The sequence below is a fragment of the Salvelinus alpinus genome, chromosome 23 (genome assembly GCF_045679555.1).
Source record: "Salvelinus alpinus chromosome 23, SLU_Salpinus.1, whole genome shotgun sequence".
In the NCBI taxonomy this organism is placed as follows: domain Eukaryota; kingdom Metazoa; phylum Chordata; class Actinopteri; order Salmoniformes; family Salmonidae; genus Salvelinus; species Salvelinus alpinus.
In genome coordinates, this window is record NC_092108.1 from 51,234,789 (window position 1) to 51,251,931 (window position 17,143).

The 17,143-nt window shown below is 44.5% G+C and overlaps 1 protein-coding gene across 19 annotated transcripts in view; it reads right to left on the reverse strand.

Annotated features, from left to right (window-relative positions):
- Positions 1-17,143, reverse strand: part of LOC139551227 (disks large homolog 1-like) — a 279,300-nt gene that overhangs the window by 162,899 nt on the left and 99,258 nt on the right. The gene's annotated exons all lie outside the window — the stretch shown is intronic.

Consider the following 17,143-nt stretch of genomic DNA (forward strand, 5'->3'; position numbering starts at 1 on the left):
GGTCAGCGGGGTGGTGGCACTGGGATCCTCATCTCTCCCAAGTGGACATTCTCTCTTTCTCCCCTGACCCATCTGTCTATCGCCTCCTTTGAATTCCATGCTGTCACAGTTACCAGCCCTTTCAAGCTTAACATCCTTATCATTTATCGCCCTCCAGGTTCCCTTGGAGAGTTCATCAATGAGCTTGACGCCCTGATAAGTTCCTTTCCTGAGGATGGCTCACCTCTCACAGTTCTGGGTGACTTTAACCTCCCCACGTCTACCTTTGACTCATTCCTCTCTGCCTCCTTCTTTCCACTCCTCTCCTCTTTTGACCTCACCCTCTCACCTTCCCCCCCTACTCACAAGGCAGGCAATACGCTTGACCTCATCTTTACTAAATGCTGTTCTTCCACTAATCTCATTGCAACTCCCCTCCAAGTCTCCGACCACTACCTTGTATCCTTTTCCCTCTCGCTCTCATCCAACACTTCCCACACTGCCCCTACTCGGATGGTATCGCGCCGTCCCAACCTTCGCTCTCTCTCCCCCGCTACTCTCTCCTCTTCCATCCTATCATCTCTTCCCTCTGCTCAAACCTTCTCCAACCTATCTCTTGATTCTGCCTCCTCAACCCTCCTCTGCTCCCTTTCTGCATCCTTTGACTCTCTATGTCCCCTATCCTCCAGGCCGGCTCGGTCCTCCCCTCCTGCTCCGTGGCTTGACGACTCATTGCGAGCTCACAGAACAGGGCTCCGGGCAGCCGAGCGGAAATGGAGGAAAACTCGCCTCCCTGCGGACCTGGCATCCTTTCACTCCCTCCTCTCTACATTCTCCTCTTCTGTCTCTGCTGCTAAAGCCAATTTCTACCACTCTAAATTCCAAGCATCTGCCTCTAACCCTAGGAAGCTCTTTGCCACCTTCTCCTCCCTCCTGAATCCTCCTCCCCCTCCTCCCCCCTCCTCCCTCTCTGCTGATGACTTCGTCAACCATTTTGAAAAGAAGGTCGACGACATCCGATCCTCGTTTGCTAAGTCAAACGACACCGCTGGTTCTGCTCACACTGCCCTACCCTGTGCTTTGACCTCTTTCTCCCCTCTCTCTCCAGATGAAATCTCGCGTCTTGTGACGGCCGGCCGCCCAACAACCTGCCCGCTTGACCCTATCCTCTCTTCTCCAGACCATTTCCGGAGACCTTCTCCCTTACCTCACCTCGCTCATCAACTCATCCTTGACCGCTGGCTACGTCCCTTCCGTCTTCAAGAGAGCGAGAGTTGCACCCCTTCTGAAAAAACCTACACTCGATCCCTCCGATGTCAACAACTACAGACCAGTATCCCTTCTTTCTTTTCTCTCCAAAACTCTTGAACGTGCCGTCCTTGGCCAGCTCTCCTGCTATCTCTCTCAGAATGACCTTCTTGATCCAAATCAGTCAGGTTTCAAGACTAGTCATTCAACTGAGACTGCTCTTCTCTGTGTCACGGAGGCGCTCCGCACTGCTAAAGCTAACTCTCTCTCCTCTGCTCTCATCCTTCTAGACCTATCGGCTGCCTTTGATACTGTGAACCATCAGATCCTCCTCTCCACCCTCTCCGAGCTGGGCATCTCCGGCGCGGCCCACGCTTGGATTGCGTCCTACCTGACAGGTCGCTCCTACCAGGTGGCGTGGCGAGAATCTGTCTCCGCACCACGTGCTCTCACCACTGGTGTCCCCCAGGGCTCTGTTCTAGGCCCTCTCCTATTCTCGCTATACACCAAGTCACTTGGCTCTGTCATATCCTCACATGGTATCTCCTATCATTGCTATGCAGACGACACACAATTAATCTTCTCCTTTCCCCCCTCTGATAACCAGGTGGTGAATCGCATCTCTGCATGTCTGGCAGACATATCAGTGTGGATGACGGATCACCACCTCAAGCTGAACCTCGGCAAGACGGAGCTGCTCTTCCTCCCGGGGAAGGACTGCCCGTTCCATGATCTCGCCATCACGGTTGACAACTCCATTGTGTCCTCCTCCCAGAGTGCTAAGAACCTTGGCGTGATCCTGGACAACACCCTGTCGTTCTCAACTAACATCAAGGCGGTGACCCGTTCCTGTAGGTTCATGCTCTACAACATTCGCAGAGTACGACCCTGCCTCACGCAGGAAGCGGCGCAGGTCCTAATCCAGGCACTTGTCATCTCCCGTCTGGATTACTGCAACTCGCTGTTGGCTGGGCTCCCTGCCTGTGCCATTAAACCCCTACAACTCATCCAGAATGCCGCAGCCCGTCTGGTGTTCAACTTTCCCAAGTTCTCTCACGTCACCCCGCTCCTCCGCTCTCTCCACTGGCTTCCAGTTGAAGCTCGCATCCGCTACAAGACCATGGTGCTTGCCTACGGAGCTGTGAGGGGAACGGCACCTCCGTACCTTCAGGCTCTGATCAGGCCCTACACCCAAACAAGGGCACTGCGTTCATCCACCTCTGGCCTGCTCGCCTCCCTACCTCTGAGGAAGTACAGTTCCCGCTCAGCCCAGTCAAAACTGTTCGCTGCTCTGGCACCCCAATGGTGGAACAAACTCCCTCACGACGCCAGGTCAGCGGAGTCAATCACCACCTTCCGGAGACACCTGAAACCCCACCTCTTTAAGGAATACCTAGGATAGGATAAAGTAATCCTTCTAACCCCCCCCCTTAAAAGAGTTAGATGCACTATTGTAAAGTGGTTGTTCCACTGGATATCATAAGGTGAATGCACCAATTTGTAAGTCGCTCTGGATAAGAGCGTCTGCTAAATGACTTAAATGTAAATGTAATTAATATGGTCGAATCCGGAAACGATCATCTCGAAAACAAGACATTTATTCTTTCAGTGAAATACGGAACCGTTCCGTATTTCATCTAACGGGTGGCATCCATAAGTCTAAATAATCCTGTTACATTGCACAACCTTCAATGTTATGTCATAGTTACGTAAAATTCTGGCAAATTAGGCGGCCCAAACTGTTGCATATACACTGACTCTGCGTGCAATGAACGCAAGAGAAGTAACACAATTTCACCTGGTTAATATTTCCTGTTAACCTGGATTTCATTTAGCTAAATATGCAGGTTTAAACATATATACTTCTGTGTATTGATTTTAAGAAAGGCATTGATGTTTATGGTTAGGTACCCATTGAAGCAACAATACGCACCGCATCGATTATATGCAACGCAGGACACGCTAGCTAAACTAGTAATATCATCAACCATGTGTAGTTAACTAGTGATTATGATTGATTGATTGATTGTTTTTATAAGATAAGTTTAATGCTAGCTAGCAACTGACCTTGGCTTCTTTTGCATTCACGTAACAGGCAGGCTCCTCGTGGAGTGCAATGCAATCAGGTGGTTAGAGCGTTGGACTAGTTAACAGTAAGGCTGCAAGATTGAATCCCCCGAGCTGACAAGGTAAAAATCTGTCGTTCTGCCCCTGAACAAGGCAGTTGACCCACCGTTCCTAGGCCGTCATTGAAAATAAGAATGTGTTAACTGACTTGCCTAGTTAAATAAAGATGAAATAAAGGTGTAACAAAAAAATAAATAGAATATATATTTTTTAAATCGGCCAAATCGGTGTCCAAAAATACCGATTACCGATTGTTATGAAAACTTGAAATCGGCCCTAATTAATCGGCCATTCCGAATAATCGGTCGACCTCTAGTGTGAACGATGCTGAATGTGTGTACACAAAGAGCTCTCCAGTATGTACAAAACCATTCAAGGGCTATTTTCTCAAAAGTGAGTACATTGTTTATCAACATTCAAAGAATGACTTTCCCCTTGTTCCTCAACTGTAGTGTATGATATGCCATTTTCTAGCTCTGAGTCTCTACTGACCAAATCGAGCCGGTCAGTCACAAATGCTTGTACCAGTATCAGATCAATGCGCAGAGGTAAGAGGTATTTGAGGTAGAGATTTACATGAAGGCAGGGTAAAGTAAATAAGCATCAGGATAGATTATAATATGAGTAAAATAAACAGTAGCAGAAGCAAATGTGCGTGCAAATACGTATGTAGTGTATGTGAATGTGTGTGGCTATTTTGTGTGGGAGTGTCAATGTAGTGTGTGTGAGTGAGTGTGTATATACACGGAATGTACAAAACATTAAGGACACCTGCTCTTTCCATAGACTGACCAGGTGAAAGCTATGATCCTTTATTGATGTCACTTGTTAAATCCATTTAAAATCGGTGTTTATGAAGAGGATGAGACAGGTTAAATAAGGATTTTTAAGTCTAGAGACATTGATTTTGTATGTGTGCCATTCAGAGGGTGGGGGGGTGCAACTCAATATTAGTCCTTAATGTTTTGTACACTCAGTGTATAGTCTACGGAGTGAGCAGGAGAGTCAGTGCAGATAGCTAGGTACCATTAATTGACTATTTAGCAGTCTTATGGATTTAGGGTAGAAGCTATCTTGAAACATGTTGCTCCTGTCTTTGGCAATTTTTCGGGACACCTTCTGTAGTGCTTTGCGGACAAGGGCAGTGCATTTGCCATATCAAGCGGCGATGCAGCCAGTCAAGATGCTCTCAATGGTGCAGCTGTATAACTTTTTGAGGATCATAGGGCCCACTGCCGTGCCCTATTCATGAGAACGCCAAAGAACTTGCTCTCGACCCGCTCCACAACAACCCTGCCGATGTGAATGGACGCGTGCTCTCCGCCTCTTTCTCCTATAGTCCACGATCAGCTCCTTGGTCTTACTGACGTTGATGGAGATGTTGTTGTCCTGGCACTACACTGCTAAGTCTCTGGCCCCCTCCCCGTAGGCTGTCTCACCACTGCTGGTGATCAGGCCTACCACCGTTGTGTCATCAGCAAACTTGATGATGGTGTTGGATGTGCGTGGCCACGCAGTTGTGGGTGAACAGGGAGTACAGAATGTGACTAAGCGCACACCTCCGAGGGGCCCCCGTAGTGAGGGTTGGTGTGTTGTTGCCTACCCTCACCACCTGGGGCCAGCCTGTCAGTCCAGGATCCAGTTGCAGAAGGAGGGGTTCAGTCACAGGGTCCCTAGTTTGGTGATGAGCTTTGAGGGGACTATGGTGTTGAATGCTGAGTTGTAGTCTATGAACAGCATTCTCACCTAGTTATTTCCCCTCTTGCCCAGTTGGGAGATGGCAGTGTGAAGTGCAATTGAGATTGAGTTATCTGTGGATCAGTTGTGGAGGTATGCGAATTGGAGTGGGTCTACGGTGTTTGGGATGATGGTGTTGATGTGTCATGACCGGCCTTTAGAAGCAGTTCATAATTACAGATGTGAGTGCTACAGGGCGAGTCATTTAGGTGGGTTAAATTGGAGTTCTTGACAACAGGGACAATGATGGTCAGCTTGAAACATGTTGGGTGCATGCTTCAAGAACGCGCTCTGGTATTCAGTGAATGTTAACCCGTTTAAATGTTATGCTCGCATCAGCCACGAAGAGCGAGATCATATAGTAATCTGGAAAAACAGAGGCTGTCGCACAAGTCACAGTGTTATATATTCCTCGAATCGAGCATAAAAGACATTTAGCTCATTTGGGAGTTCTGCGTCGCTGGGCAACTCATGGCTGGGAATCCTTTTGTAATCCGTTATAGTTTGCAAGCCCTGCCACATACGACGAGCATTGGAGCCGGTGTAATAGGATTCCACCTTAATCCTATATTGTCCTTTTGCATGTTTGATGTCGTAGCGGGCTCTCTTAAATCCATCCATGATCGTGTCCTGTCCCTTGTAAGCCCATCGAAGATATTGCCTTTCTTATAGTCATTGTGGGGACAACATCGTCTATGAACTAATTGATGAAGCCTGTGAATTGTGGTAAACTCCTCAATATCATCAGATGAATCCTGGAACATATCCCAGCCTGTATTAGCAAAATAGTATTGTAGCCTCGCGTCTGCTTCATCCGAACACTTCTGTATTGAGTGCATCACTGGCACTTCCTAATTGAGCTTTTGTTATGTAGACAGGAAGCAGGAAAATGGAGTCATGGTCAGATATGCCGGATGAGGGAGTACAATAAAAGTGGTCTAGAGTTTTAGCGCTCCTAGTGGCTCAGGAGATGTGTTGGTAAAAGTGCGGTAGGATGGTTTTAAGCCTCCCTGCGTTAAAGTCTCCTCCCTCCAGAAACGCTGCCTCTGGGTGAGCGGTTTCTTGTTTGTTTATGGCCCCATACAGTTTGAGTGCCAAAGAGGTGTTGGCTTGTGGTGGGATGCAGAGAGCCGTCATAATTATGGATGAGAACTCTTGGTAGATACAATAGTCTAGAAGCTTACCATGAGGTATTCTATATCAAGTGAGCAAAAGCTTGAGATTTCCTTCACACTGGAAGCAGCACACCAGTTATTATTTATAAAAAACACACTCCTCCTTTCGACTTCCCCGAAGCCGCCGTCCCATCCTGCCGCTGCATGGAGAATCCACTGAGTACTACATGTATAACTTCATCATCCAGCCACGTTTCAGTAAGACATAATATTGCAGCTTTTCAAGTCTCTCTGATAGGAGACTAGAACGAAGCTCATCCATCTTATTCTCAAGTGACTGGACATTTGCCAATAGAATAGAGGGGATCGGCATTCAGTTTTCTCTTTGCCTCAACTTCACCAGGACTCCACCTCGTCTCCAGCGTTTTGGTAGCCCATGGAACCAAGGAATAGGTAACTAAGCGACTTTGACCATACTATGAAAGTCAGTGTAAGGCGCCCCAGAACCAGTATCTCAAACGGCCTCCCTCCTGGGCTTTTCACGCACATGTCTCGGGTTTACAGAGAATTGTGCGACAAACAAAAAACATCCAGTCAGTGGCAGTCCTGTGGACAAAAACAGCTCGTTGATGAGAGAGGTCGAAGGAAAATGGAAAGAATTGTGCAAGCTAACAGGTGGGCCACAAACAGGCAAATAACGGCACAGTGCTTTTGTCGGTTCTTGTCACAGACGGGCTATTGCAGCAGATGACCACACTGGGCACCATACCCATCAGCTAAAAACAAGAAGAAGCGGTTCCAGTGGGCATGCAAGCACCAAAACTGGACAATTGAGGAATAGAAAAACATTGCCTGATCCAACGAATCCCGGTTCCTGTTGCAACATGCTGATGGCAGTCATGACTTGGTGTAAGCAGCATGAGTCCATGGCCCCATCCTGCCTGGTATAAACAGTACAGGCTGGTGGCGGTGGTGTAAGGCTGTGGGGAATTTTTTCCTATCCACACGTAAAGTCCCTTGATACCAATTGAGCAACGCTTGAAAGCCACAGCGTATCTGAACATTGTTGCTGACCAGGTGCATTCCATCATGGCTACAGTTTACCCTTCGTCACATGGAAACTTCTAGCAGAATAATGTGCCATGTCACAAAGCACATTTTGAATGGTTCCAGGAACATGACAGCGAGCTCAGTTTATTTGAGTGGCCTGTGCAGTCCCCAGACCTCAACCCAATCGAGCATCTTTGGGATCAGATGTAATGGGCTGTTTGCAACATGAATGTACCGCTGTCCAATATGCAGGAACTGTATGATGCCATCGCATCACCATTGACCATCATCCTTGTGGAACATTTCCGACACCTTGCCCTGAAGAATTCAGGCTGTTCTGGAGGCAAAGTGGGATCCGACCTGGTACTAGATGGGTGTACCTAATAAACTGGAAAATGTGTAAATATATTAGTATGACTGTTACCTTGTACCATAAAACTGAAGGCATATTCATTGATTGAGTATGTGTTTCTTGTCATGGGACTACGTAAACAAATCATGTATAGCTTCAAATTACCTTTACAAAAGTAATGTTGCTCTCATGGAACATCATTCCTCGAGCACTAGCTATAGATAAGAATTTGTTCTTAACTGACTTGCCTAGTTAAATTAAGGTAAAATATATATATTTCTTTAAATATAACATTGAAATTGCTTTACTTGCAAAAAAATGTCATTGGATGCATTTGATCCATAGGTTTTGGTTGGTTGGTGGCCCACGGATGGTACGCACACCTTATAGACAGTGGCTTCAATAAGTAAATTAGAAATTCCTAACAACCACATACATGTTAATTCATTTCAATATCCTTCAAATACTGGAAGAAGCACCACTGTACACAGAGCTTGTACCTATGATGTACAGTTGAAGTTGGAAGTTTACATACACCTTAGCCAAATACATTTCAACTCTGTTTTTCACAATTCCTAACGTTTAATCCTAGAAAAATTCCCTGTCTCAGGTCAGTTAGGATCACCACTTCATTTAAGAATGTGAAATGTCAAAATAATAGTGGAGAGAATCATTTATTTCAGCTTTTATTTCTTTCATCACATTCCCAGTAGGTCAGAAGTTTACATACACTAAATTAGTATTTGGTAGCATTGCCTTTAAATTGTTTAACTTGGGTCAAACGTTTCAGGTAGCCTTCCACAAGCTTCCCACTACAAGTTGGGTGAATTTTGGCCCATTCCTCCTGACAGAGCTGGTGTAACTGAGCCAAACGTTTCAGGTAGCCTTCCACAAGCTTCCCACTACAAGTTGGGTGAATTTTGGCCCATTCCTCCTGACAGAGCTGGTGTAACTGAGCCAGGTTTGCAGGCCTCCTTGCTCACACACGCTTTTTCAGTTTTGCCAACAAATTTTCAATAGGATTGAGGTCAGGGCTTTGTGATGGCCACTCCAATACCTTTACTTTGTTGTCCTTAAGCTATTTTGACACAACTTTGGAAGTATGCTTGGGGTCATTGTCCATTTGGAATACCCATTTGCGACCAAGCTTCAACTTCCTGACTGATGTCTTGAGATGTTTCTTCAATATATCCACATACTTTTCGTTCCTCAATATTCCATCTATTTTGTGAAGTGCACCACTCCCTCCTGCAGCAAAGCACCCCCACAACATGATACTGCCACCCCCGTGCTTCACGGTTGGGATGGTGTTTTTCGGCTTGCTAGCCACCCCCTTTTTCCTCCAAACATAACGATGGTCATTATGGCCAAACAGTTCTATTTTTGTTTCATCAGACCAGAGGACATTTCTCCAAAAAGTACGATCTTTGTCCCCATGTGCAGCTGCAAACCGTAGTCTGGCTTTTTTTAATGGCGGTTTTGGAGCAGTGGCTTCTTCCTTTGCTGAGCGGCCTTTCATGTTATGTCGATATAGGACTCGTTTTACTGTGGATATAGATACTTTTGTACCGGTTTCCTCCAGCATCTTCACAAGGTCCTTTGCTGTTGTTCTGGGGTTGATTTGCACTTTTCGGTACCAAAGTACGTTCATCTCTAGGAGACAGAACGCATCTCCTTCCTGAGCGGTATGACGGCTACGTGGTCCCATGGTGTTTATACTTGCGAACTATTGTTTGTACAGATGAACGTGGTACCTTCAGGGATTTGGAAATTGCTCCCAAGGATGAACCAGACTTGCGGAGGTCTACAATTTTTTTCTGAGGTATTGGCTGATATCTTTTGATTTTCCTATGATGTCAAGCAAAGAGGCACTGAGTTTGAAGGTAGGCCTTGACATACATCCACAGGTACACCTCCAATTGACTCAAATGATGTCAATTAGCCTATCAGAATCTTCTAAAGTCATGACATCATTTTCGAGAATGTTCCAAGCTGTTTAAAGGTACAGTCAATTTAGTGTATGTAAACTTCTGACCAATTGGAATTGTGATACAGTGAATTATAAGTGAAATAATCTGTCTGTAAACAATTGTTAGCAAAATTACCTGTGTCATGCACAAAGTAGATGTCCTAACCGACTAACCAAAACTATAGTTTGTTAACAAGAAATTTGTGGAGTGGTTGAAAAACGAGTTTTAATGATTCCAACCTAAGTGTATGTAAACCTCAGACTTCAACTGTATATAAACTCTGGGTTGCTGATGCTATGTATTGGCCAATGAAAGGCTTTGAAGCTACCGGTCAGCCAGTCCTCCATAGGATTGAATGGAATTCTAGAGATTTAAATTAAATGTTTGAAGGACAAAAAAAGTAATACATATACAGTACGAGTCAAACGTTTGGACACACCTATTGGACACACCTACTCATTCAAGGTTTTTTCTTAATTTTTTACTATAATAGTGAATAATAGTTAAGACATCAAAACTATGAAATAAGACATATGGAATCATGTACTGTAGTAAACAAAAAAGTGTTAAACAAATCAACATTTATTTTATATTTGAGATTCTTCAAAGCCACCCTTTGCCTTGGGGGTGGCAGGTAGCCTAGTGGTTAGAGCGCTGGGCCATTAACCGAAAGGTTGCTGGATCAAATCCCCAAGCTGACAAGTTCCAAATCTGTCGTTCCAGCCCTGAAAAAGGCAGTTAACCCACTGTTCCCCGGTAGGCCGTCATTGTAAATAAGAATTTGTTCTTGACTGACTTGTTAAGTTGACTAGTAAAGAGTTCACTTATTGGCTAATTTTCCTTCACTCTGCAGTCCAACTCATCTCAATTGGGTTGAGGTCGGATGATTGTGGAGGCCAGGTCATCTGATGCAGCAATCCATCACTCTCCTGCTTGGTCAAATAGTCCTTACACAGCCTGGAGGTGTGTTGGGTGATTGTCCTGTTGAAAAACAAATGGTAGTCCCACTGAGCGCAAACCAGATGGGATGGCGAATCGCTGCAGAATGCTGTTAAGTGTGCCTTGAATTCTAAATGAATCACAAACAGTGTCACCAGCAAAGCACCCCCACACTTCCTCCTCTATACTTCAAGGTGGGAACTTTACATTCAGAGATCATCCGTTCACCTAATCTGCGCCTCAAATTTGGACTCTTCAGACCAAAGGACAGATTTCCACCGGTCTAATGTCCATTGCTCGTGTTTCTTGGCCCAAGCAAGTCTCTTTCTATTGGAGTCCTTTAGTGGTGGTTTCTTTGCAGCAATTCGACCATGAAGGCCTGATTCATGCAGTCTCCTCTGAACAGCCGATGTTGAGATGTGTCTGTTATTTGAACTCTGTCTACCATTTATTTGGGCTGCAATTTCTGTGGCTGGTAACTCTAATGAACTTATCCTCTGCAGCAGAGGTAACTCTGGGTCTTCCTTTCCTGTGCCGTTCCTCATGAGAGCCAGTTTCATCATATCACTTGACGGTTTTTGCGACTGCACTTGAAAAAACTTTCAAAGTTCTTGAAATGTTCCGGATTGAATGACCTTCATGTCTTAAAGTAATGGACTGTCATTTCTCTTTGCTTATTTGATCTGTTCTTGCCATAATATGCACTTGGTATTTTACCAAATAGGGCTATCTTCTGTATATCACCCCTACATTGGCTCAAACCACAATTAAGAAGGAAAGAAATTCCACAAATTACAAATTAACTTTTAACCTAACTAGGGTATGTGGGACAGTAGCGTCCCACCTCGTCAACAGCCAGTGAAACTGCGCCAAATTCAAAACAGAAATCCCATAATTAAAATTCCTCAAACATACAAGTATTTTACACCATTTTAGAGATACACTTGTTGAGAATCCAGCCACAGTGTCCGATTTCAAAAAGGCTTTACAGCGAAAGCACACCAAACGATTATGTTAGGTCAGAGCCAAGTCACAGAAAAACACAGCCATTTTTCCAGCCAAAGAGAGGAGTCAGAAAAAGCACAAATAGAGAAAATTAATCACTAACCTTTGATGATCTTCATCAGATGACACTCATAGGACTTCATGTTACACAATACATGTATGTTTTGTTCGGTAAAGTTCATATTTATATCCAAAAATATGAGTTTACATTGGCGCGTTATGTTCAGTAGTTCCAAAACCTCCGGTGATTTTGCAGAGAGCCACATCAATTTACAGAAATACTCATAATAAACATTGCTAAAAGATACAACTGTTATGCATGGAATTTTAGATCCACTTCTCCTTAATGCAACCGCTGTGTCAGATTTCTAAAAACTTTACGGAAAAAGCACACTATGCAATAATCTGAGTACAGCGCTCAGAGACCAAAACAACCCAAACAGATATCCGCCATGTTGTATAGTCAACAGAAGTCAGAAATAGCATTATAAATATTCACTTACCTTTGATGATCTTCATCAGAATGCACTCCCAGGAATCCCAGTTCCACAATAAATGTTTGTTTTGTTCGATAATGTCCATAATTTATGTCCAAATACCTCCTTTTTGTTCGCACGTTTAGCCCAGTAATCAAAATTCATGTCACTAGGTGCAGACGAAAAGTCAAAAAGTTCCGTTACAGTCCGTAGAAACATGTCAAACGATGTATAGAATACATTTTTAGGATGTTTTTAACATAAATCTTCAATAATGTTCCAACCGGAGAATTCCTTTGTCTTCAGAAATGTAATGGAACACAAGCTAACTATCACGTGAAGGCGCGTGGCCAGCTCGTGGCTCTCTGGCAGATCTCTGACTCATCCCCCTCTCATTCGCACCCACTTCACAGTAGAAGCCTCAAACAAGGTTCTAAAGACTGTTGACATCTAGTGGAAGCGCAATATGACCCCATAGACACTGTGTATTCGATAGGCCATGAGTTGAAAAACTACAAACCTCAGATTTCCCACTTCCTGGTTGGATTTTTTCTCAGGTTTTTGCGTGCCATATGAGTTATGTTATACTCACAGACATTTTTACTCACAGACTCACAGAGTGTTTTCTACTCCAAATCTACACATTGTATGCATATTCTAGCTTTTATGGCTGAGTAGCGGGCAGTTTAATTTGGGTACGCTTTTCATCCAAAATTCCCAATGCTGCCCCCTACCCTAGTGAAGTTAACAAGGCACACCTGTTAATTGAAATTCATTCCAGGTGACTACCTCATGAAGCTGGTTGAGAGAATACCGAGTGTGTGCAAAGCTGTCATCAAGGCAAAGAGTGACTCATTTGAAGAATCTCAAATATAAAATATATTGTACTTTTTTGGTTACTACATGATCCCAGTGGTGGAAAAATTACCCAACTATCATACTTCAGTAAAAGTAAAGATACCTTAATAGTCAAAGTAAAAGACACCCAGTAAAATTCGCCTTGAGTAAAAGTATAAAAGTATTTGGTTTAAATATACTTAAGTATCAAAAGTAAAAGTATAAATAATTTCAAATTCCTTATATTAAGCAAACCAGATGGCACCATTTTCTTGTTTTTTTTTATTTCATGAAAAGTCACGGGCACACTCCAACATTCAGACATAATTTACAAACGAAGCATATGTGTTTAGTGAGTCCGCTAGATCAGAGGCAGTAAGGATGACTAGGGATGTTCATTTTCTTGTCCTGCTAAGCATTCAAAATGTAACAAGTACTTTTGGGTGTCAAGGAAAATGTATGGAGTAAAAAGTACAATATTTTTTAAAGGAATGTAGTAAAGTAAAATTGGTCAAAAATAGAAATAGTAAAGTACAGATACCCCAGAAAACTACTTTAGTAGTAGTTCTAAATATTTTTACTGAAGTACTTTACACCACTGCATGAGTCCATACATTTTATTTCATAGTTTTTTCATAGTTTAAGGTATTATTGGCACATTGGTATTTTGTGTTCCAAGATGGCTTAGCAGTTCAGACGTCATTTTGTCCTCGTATTGTCGTGTCCTGTATATATGTATTTACACCTTTCTTCGCATATCTTTTATCTATTTTATTATCCAAGAACTCAACTACAAAAGCTTTCCTGCAACCCGCCTCACCAATTACAAAAAAAAAGTATTATTTACCTCAAATCTGAAAATCCACAGTGGAAGCTAGCCAGAGGCTAATCAGAAGCTAGCCAGAAAGCTAACCAGAAGCTAGCCGGAAGCTAGCCAGAAGCTAATCTGAAGCTGCCCAGAAGTTAGCCGGTTTGCTGGCTACCGTTGGTGTTTCAGCTGCCCACGTTTTGTGGTCATCAGCTATTCCTTTAGCTCGATAATCTACCGGCACTTTTGTGCAACGCGACTCGGACCGGAGCATACCGGGCCTTTTTTTCTCAGTGTACCCGGATTTCAGCCTCAGGCTCTGGACATTTGCACCTTGATTTCGCAACTTTCTAGCTGCAAACCGTGTGACTATTGGCTTACGTCGATCCCGGAGCAAACTTAAATTATTCCGGAGCTAGCCAGCTGAGGAGTTCCATCAGCCATTCCTGGGCTACAGTCACCTATCCGGACCCGTTTTTTTTTTGCTGCAGATGCGGAGCCCCACCGGGCCTTCACGACTGACTTTATCTGACGTTATCTGCCCGAGGGAGTTATCCAACTGGCACCTCCGTCGCGACGTTACCTGAAAGCTCATCTGGGGCCCGCTAATCGTTAGCTGTCTTATCGGCTGCTATCTGAATAAGTATATCGGACAATTTTTTTTCTTGGGTCACTATATCTATTTTGCCAATTGGATTGATCCCCTCTACCACACGGAACCCCACTAATCTACCGACGGAAACGCACGAGGTGTCTAAAAATAGACCTCCATCCTATGCTATCTTGCTACCGATAGCCATCTACCCGGCTAGCTGTCTGGAACGCCGTGACCCCAACCAACCTCTACTCACTGGACCCTTATTGATCACTCGATTAAGCATGCCTCTCCTTAATGTAAATATGCCTTGTCCATTGCTGTTCTGGTTAGTGTTTATTGGCTTATTTCACTGTAGAGCCTCTAGCCCTGCTCACTATACCATATCCAACCTTTCAGTTCCACCACCCACATATGCGATGACATCACCTGGTTTCAATGATGTTTCTAGAGACAATATCTCTCTCATCATCACTCAATACCTAGGTTTACCTCCACTGTATTCACATCCTACCATACCTTTGTCTGTACATTATTCCTTGAAGCAATTTTATCGCCCCCAGAAACGTCCTTTTACTCTCTGTTCTAGACGTTCTAGACGACCAATTCTCATAGCTTTTAGCCGTACCCTTATCCTACTCCTCCTCTGTTCCTCTGGTGATGTAGAGGTGAATTTAGGCTGGGTGTCTGTACAGCACTTCGAGATATTAGCTGATGTACGAAGGGCTATATAAAATAAAATTGATTGATTGATTGAATCCAGGCCCTGCAGTACCTAGCTCCACTCCTATTCCCCATGCGCTCTCTTTTGATGACTTCTGTAACCGTAATAGCCTTGGTTTCATGCATGTTAACATTAGAAGCCTCCTCCCTAAGTTTGTTTTGTTCACTGCTTTAGCACACTCTGCCAACCCGGATGTTTTAGCCGTGTCTCAATCCTGGCTTAAGAAGACCACCAAAAATTCTGACATTTTCATCCCTAACTACAAGATTTTCAGACAAGATAGAACGGCCAAAGGGCGCGGTGTTGCAATCTACTGCAAAGATTGCCTGCAGAGTTCTGTTTTACTATCCAGGTCTGTTCCCAAACAATTTGAACTTCTACTTTTAAAAATCCACCTCTCTAAAAACAAGTCTCTCACCGTTGCCGCCTGCTATAGACCACCCTCTGCCCCCAGCTGTGCTCTGGACACCATAGGTGAACTGATTGCCCCCCATCTATCTTCAGAGCTCGTGCTGCTAGGCGACCTAAATTGGAACATGCTTAACACCCCAGCCATCCTACAATCTAAGCTTGATGCCCTCAATCTCACACAAATTATCAATGAACCTACCAGGTACCACCCCAATTCCGTAAACACGGGTACCCTCATAGATATCATCCTAACCAACTTGCCCTCCAAATACACCTCTGCTGTTTTCAACCAAGATCTCAGCGATCACTGCCTCATTGCCTGCATCCGTAATGGGTCAGCGGTCAAACGACCTCCACTCATCACTGTCAAACGCTCCCTGAAACACTTCAGCGAGCAGGCCTTTCTAATCGACCTGGCCGAGGTATCCTGGAAGGATATTGATCTCATCCCGTCAGTAGAGGATGCCTGGATATTTTTTTTAAATGCCTTCCTCACCATCTTGAATAAGCATGCCCCATTCAAGAAATTTAGAACCAGGAACAGATATAGCCCTTGGTTCTCTCCTGACCTGACTGCCCTTAACCAACAGAAAAACATCCTATGGCGTTCTGCATTAGCATCGAACAGCCCCCGTGATATGCAACTTTTCAGGGAAGCTAGAAACCAATATACACAGGCAGTTAGAAAAGCCAAGGCTAGCTTTTTCAAGCAGAAATTTGCTTCCTGCAACACAAATTCAAAAAAGTTCTGGGACACTGTAAAGTCCATGGAGAATAACAACACCTCCTCCCAGCTTCCAACTGCACTGAAGATAGGAAACACTGTCACCACCGACAAATCCACTATAATTGAGAATTTCAATAAGCATTTTTCTACGGCTGGCCATGCTTTCCACCTGGCTACCCCTACCCCGGTCAACAGCACTGCCCTCCCCTCTGCTACTCGCCCAAGCCTTCCCCATTTCTCTTTCTCCCAAATCCAGTCAGCTGATGTTCTGAAAGAGATGCAAAATCTGGACCCTTACAAATCAGCCGGGCTAGATAATCTGGACCCTTTCTTTCTAAAACTATCTGCTGAAATTGTTGCCACCCCTATTACTAGCCTTTTCAACCTCTCTTTCGTGTCGTCTGAGATTCCCAAAGATTGGAAAGCAGCTGCGGTTATCCCCCTCTTCAAAGGGGGGGGACACTCTTGACCCAAACAGCTACAGACCTATATCTATCCTACCCTGCCTTTCTAAGGTCTTCGAAAGCCAAGTCAACAAACAGATTACCGACCATTTCGAATCCCACCATACCTTCTCCGCTATGCAATCTGGTTTCAGAGCTGGTCATGGGTGCACCTCAGCCACGCTCAAGGTCATAAACGATATCTTAACCGCCATCGATAGGAAACAATACTGTGCAGCCGTATTCATTGACCTGGCCAAGGCTTTTGACTCTGTCAATCACCACATCCTCATCGGCAGACTCGACAGCCTTGGTTTCTCTAATGATTGCCTCGCCTGGTTCACCAACTACTTCTCTGATCGAGTTCAGTGTGTCAAATCGGAGGGTCTGTTGTCCGGGCCTCTGGCAGTCTCTATGGGGGTGCCACAGGGTTCAATTCTTGGACCGACTCTCTTCTCTGTATACATCAATGATGTCGCTCTTGCTGCTGGTGATTCTCTGATCCACCTCTACGCAGATGACACTATTCTGTATACTTCTGGCCCTTCTGTTGACACTGTGCTAACAACCCTCCAGGCGAGCTTCAATGCCATACAACTC